At 41.1% G+C, this 5,723-nt stretch overlaps 1 pseudogene; it reads left to right on the top strand.

Annotated features, from left to right (window-relative positions):
• The first annotated feature begins 482 nt into the window (after nucleotides 1-482).
• On the top strand, nucleotides 483-4,599 carry LOC101971809 (stAR-related lipid transfer protein 6 pseudogene; annotated as a pseudogene).
• Nucleotides 4,600-5,723: the final 1,124 nt, after the last annotated feature.

Below are 5,723 nucleotides of genomic sequence, written 5' to 3' on the forward strand. Positions count from 1 at the left end.
TGGGTGGCAAGGGGAGGGGCCTTGAATGTCTGCAAAGGCATTGAGGTTAAACATTGCAGAAGAATTTTAGTGGAAGCAGCACAATCAGACTTATCGGTTTAATAGATCTCTCTGGCGATAGTGAGAAAGACAAATTGAAAGCCAGTGAGAGAGGGAACAGGGAATGTCGTCAGAATGTCATAGCTGCAGTCTAGGCCAGAGATGGGCAAGGTCTGGACTAGGTCAGGGGCAGTGCAGGTGAGAAGGACAGAAGAGAAGAGCGTGGGAGAGGTGAGTGGGCTGTGCTGTATGCAGTAATGAGATGGTTAAATGCATGGATTGGGAACCAGATCGAGAGGGGGACATTCAACACTGCAGGGAATATAATAAGGCTGGGGCCAGGTCAGAGAGAGGGGAGAGGGAGAGGCTGAGTTCTGGTGTGGCAGGGGCCAGGTGCTGTGTAACAGACACACAGTAACAGCCAGCAGGCAGTCGGGTACGCAATGCTCACTGCAGATTCCCACTTGAGAGACAAGTTGATGAGCAAAATCACGGCCCTGGATGAAATGGCACACGGGTGTCTGGGTGAGATGAGAAGAGGCCACAGGGGAAGCTGGACCCAAGTTGGATTCTCAGAAAACATAAGTGGAGAGAGTTTAGATCAAGTATTGATTGTGTTTACTAGGGATTACCCTTGGCAGGGAGGGAGAGAAAGCAGGATTGGACAGAAGGAGAAGAAAAGTTATAAGGCAGATCCCCAAAGCCTCTGTTGACTGCAATGGATCTTCAGAGTTGAAATAGCTGTCAGAGTTGACCATATTGGGCCCAAGTGGCAGCCCTTATTCCCTTGCCTCCATCAGAGAACTCTGTAGGAAGGAGCCTTGGGAAAGACAGATCTCAATAGCTCTAGTAAATCCATACAGCGGATGACATTTAAAGGCCCTGTGCTCATCACTGAGCTATTTCTCCCTGGAAGGGGGTCTGCCCTGCTTGGGCCACAGTTGCTATTATGTCCATTTACTATGTCATTTGGGGAAGGGAGTACACAATGGCACACAAGGAGATTATTTGGGTGCTAACTGGGGTGCCAGGCATGGATGCCAAGCATTTTCTAACTGTCTCCAGTGGGGGCCAACAGTTCTATTATCTCTTGGTGATCAGAGTGGATTTCTCCACTAAGATGGTGACTCTTTCCAAGGAGTCCAAAGTGCCCAGCTGCAGCCATAGCTTATTATGTAGTTGGACTCTTGCTGCATTCTCTGGTGGAAATGGATCCCTAATTCTGTAATCCTGTAAACACAGGTTTGGGAAGCACAATCCCCGAAATGGGCCATTGACAGTGATAGTGTGTGGGGTGCTTCTGTTTCCACCCTTGGGTCTGACCCATGGCATAGCCCCATTTAAAGCTCTGTGTATTCACATGGACACACTGATCTTTGACAAAAGGGGCACCTCTCTGTGATGGTACATACCTGTAATTCCCACACCTCAGGAGGCACAGGCAGAAGCATTGCAAATTCAAAGTTAGCAAGCCTCAGCAACCTAGCGAGGCCCTAAGCAACTTAGCAAGACCCTGTCTCAAAATTAAAAGTGAGGCACAGTTAAGAATGAGGTCCACTTAAGATAAGGGTTTGAAATGATAGATGAGAAATTGGGGAAATCAAACTTGATTACCTTTATTTTTGTTGCAGAAGCAGAACCAGGGTCACCTAATGAACTTGGGCTTGGGTAGGGTCAGGACTTAGAAAGAAGAGTCCTCAATAATTCCCAAACACAGTTTAGGGAATGTGGGTCTGAGTCTTTAGGGCTGTCGATGTTGGGGACACAACTGGCTATGACGCACTGTTGCTGAATCACATGGCTTCCTTGGGTGCAGAAGAGGGAGGAGCATGTTTTGGCCTGTGCTGGCTGGATGCTGGGGAGGATGCTGAGACAATAGGGTGCTAATTGTCTTAGTTTCCCACAGTTATTTAAGGTGTGTTAAGAGATGAACTCTCTATTTAAAAAAAAAATGTGTTTTATTTTTCCTATGGAGAGAAAGCATCAGAAGGTGGGGTGTGTGTAGGGGGTCTGTTCCTTTGGAAACCTTTGGCCAATCTCTCTGCCTTTTGCCCCACTTCTCAATCCTTCAGGCTCAGGTTCAGCTGGCTGTTTCCTCTACTCGAACCCCCAGGCCCAATTCCTCTGAGGTTTCATTAGAGGAGACTCCGTGTTCACTTTCCAATTTCCAAAGACATGCTGGAATTCCTTGACCACGGCTATCCCTCTTCCCACTCTCTTCCTAGCCACAGGATTATATGTTTGACATCATTCGCTGTCCTATTTGTAGGTTTAGACTACAGACAATCCCTGATTGCAGAGTTTGATCTATGATTTTTCAACTATATAATGGTTTGGAGGTGCTACACGTTCAGTAGAAACTGTACTCAGAATTTCCTGGGCTAGCATTACACAATCCTATCCTCTCTGGTGAGGCTAAATAGCTCCCAGTCAGCCACAAGTCATGAGCAGAAATAACTGATTCTCTATCGTGCACTGTGTTGCCAAGCTAAGGTTGTTGGAAAGGTTAGGCGTATTACAAGTATTTTTGGTTTGATGATCTTTCCAATTTATGATGTACAATTTCCAATATTTGTGCCATGTAACTCCAGGGGAAGGGAAGGAGTTTCCGTGGAGGCAGAGATGGGGGTGTAAATGCATACCATCCTGAATCAGAAGCCCTTTCAGATAAAACAAATAGTGACTAGCACACAGTGAGTCCTCAACATATCTAAGATGACACTGGGAAGCAGAGTTCATTCCTCTTAACATCTTCACAGAGCTTACAGTGCCAAGGACTGAACAGGGGTCAATGCTGACCTGAATGATTCTCAGGTTTGGCATTTGATGAAGCATCTATTCATCGGTTTCTAAATTGGATGTTAGTTTTTTCATTGTTGAGGTTTGAAAGTTCTTTATACATTTTGGATATAAAACTTTTATCAGATATATGTTTCACAATGATTTTTCTCCCAGTCTGTGGCTTGTCTTTTCAGTTTTAATTTTTAAAAAAATTTTTTTGGGAGTCTCTTTTGAAGAGTAGGAAAAAATGTAATTTCAATGTAGTCTAATTGATCAATTTGTTATTTTATGGGTCACATTTTAGGTATTGCATACATGAAATTGATGCCAAATCAAAGATCACAAAGCAGGAGTCCAGGGTAGGGGCCCTTCAGGCGTTAAGCCGTGGCCCCTGTGGGGGTGTGGAGTTTCTCCCTGTCTGCTTTCTGGGTTGGGAGGGGGTGGTTCTGGACCTGGTCCAGGTCACAGTGCCCTACGTCCCCAGCCATTCTAGGAATCTCTGCAAAGCCCACAGGCAGGTCTCTTCACCTGGGGCTGTGGAAAGCAAACAGGCAAGGAGGAGACTTGAGGGCATTGAAACCCATGCCCTGTCCTTGCAAATATCCCTAATATTCCATCTGAATGTTTTCCAGCTCATCAGATATGTCACCAGGTTAACAGATACGGATACGGAGGTTTCTATGAGGATTTGGAGAAAAGTCTCAATGATTGGTAAAATTCTGGACTAGATTAATGTTAGGAAAGGAAGTGACATTTAAACAAATAAACCAATCAAACTGCATCAGCTGTGTAAACACATTGCAGAAGAGTTTTCTAAGCGAAGTACAAAGACTGTGAGATAGAGGAATGCTGGGCAATCGCCCAACAAACTGCTCAAGAAGTTTTAGGTTACAATCAAGATACATCGGGCTGGAAAGGGGTTAAAATTTCAAAAAAGATAACTGTTTCCATCAAGGCTTATAGAAAATTTCTTGGAAATCTATATGATGTTGAATTAATAATTTCAGAATCAACATTTAAATATCTTATTTTTCTCTACCAACTTGGAAATAGGATTACATGGGTTACAGCACTGAAAGTATACTATATGGTATACAGGATTGATTCAGACACTTTTATATGTCATACCATAACACTAAGTTTTGCCATGGGCTCAATCCCAGCCCCCCAGACTTTATTGTCTTAGTAGACATCAAGGACTGTGAAGGGAACATGGACATTATCAGTTCTCAAGGTGTAGATTTCCCAGAACATCTTCCATCTTCAAATTATGTCTGTCATTATAACCATCTTTGTGGCTATGTATGTTCACCTCTAAAAGAAAACCCAGCATATTCCAGAATGGTGATTTTAGTCCAAACAGAAATGAGAGGAAAATTGTCCCCATCAATAATTGAAAAAAACCACATCTTCTAACTTAGTAAATTTCATCTTCAATGCAAAAGATGAATAAAGACACTCAGAGCTCCATTAGAATGTGGACATCATAATTGTCACTTATCATTCCAAAAGAAGAAATAAAGCCTTTCTGTTATTAAATCAGAGATTTAAGACTATTACAAACTGCTAGTAAATATGGTATAGCAGGTATTGCAGTTTACTTCTGAGTCAATATGCTTAAATACTGCTAAACTGTTGTAGACAGTACTCTTGTACAAATTACTGAAGATACTTTATAAAAACAAAAACTCATAGTTGTATAAGAAAACACTAAATATAATTTTTAGTCTCACATAATGATGTTAAATGACAAGCATTATTAATACACTTTGCTCTTTTGCTTTTGTCCCTGGAAAATGATTTGTTTACAAATTATTTTATTAGAAAACAGATACACTCTGAGATCAGCATTGAAGATTAAAATACACAAAGGTTTTCCCCTATATTTTTTCTTTATGTTTACATGTATGAAACCATTTTGAGTTTTTTTTTTTTGTGTATGTGTGTGTGTGTATGGTGCACATATAAACTGAGATTCATCAGTCATAAAGAAGATTTACGTTACATTTACATTTACATTTACATTAGCCAGGTGCAGTGACAAACACCTATAATCCCAGTGACTTGGGAGGCCGAGGCAAGAGGATTGCAAGTTGGAAGCCAGTCTGGACAATTTCCTGAAGTTCTGTCTCAAAAATAAAATAAGATAAAATAAAAACAGGCTGGGGATATGGCTCAGTGATAGAGCATCCCTGGGTTCAATCACCAGTACTAAGGGGGGGGGGCGGGGAAAGGAAATGTAAATTACAACCACAATGAGATAACACTGAATACCTCTTATGGCTTAAATGAAATGAAATGCACATACCAAGTAGTTGATGTGGTCCTTGCTGTCTGACTTTAATATGTCAAGGTTCTTAAAAAGTGCAACATATAACTGCCATATGATATAGCCATTTTACTCCTAGGCTTTATCTATGAGAAATGAAAGCATATGTCTATACAGAGAATTGTTTGTACACATATGTTCATAGCAGCTTTACTGTCATATCCAAAATCTGGAAACAGTCCAAAGGAATGTCAACATGTGAAAGGGTAAACAAACATAGCCTTACAAAGATATACTTCTCAGCAATAAAAAGTAAAGCAATTGATACATACAACATAGATGAATCTCAAAATAATTAGAATGAATGAAAGCCAAAAAAAATAGTACTGTATGATCCAATTTATGTAAAACCCTAGAAAATGCAAACTAGAATGCAAATCAATGGGACAGAGGACAGATGGACTGATTATGCAAGGGATTGAGAGGGTACTGGATGTGTTCATTATCTTGATTGTGATGATGGTTTTATGGTTATGCATGTGTCAAACCTTCAATTTGTACTTTTTAAATGTGCAGTTATTGCATGTTTTATGCTTTAATAAAGCCATTAGAATATTGACCTGAAAATGAACTA

The sequence above is a fragment of the Ictidomys tridecemlineatus genome, chromosome 8 (genome assembly GCF_052094955.1).
Source record: "Ictidomys tridecemlineatus isolate mIctTri1 chromosome 8, mIctTri1.hap1, whole genome shotgun sequence".
Taxonomy (NCBI): Eukaryota; Metazoa; Chordata; class Mammalia; order Rodentia; family Sciuridae; genus Ictidomys; species Ictidomys tridecemlineatus.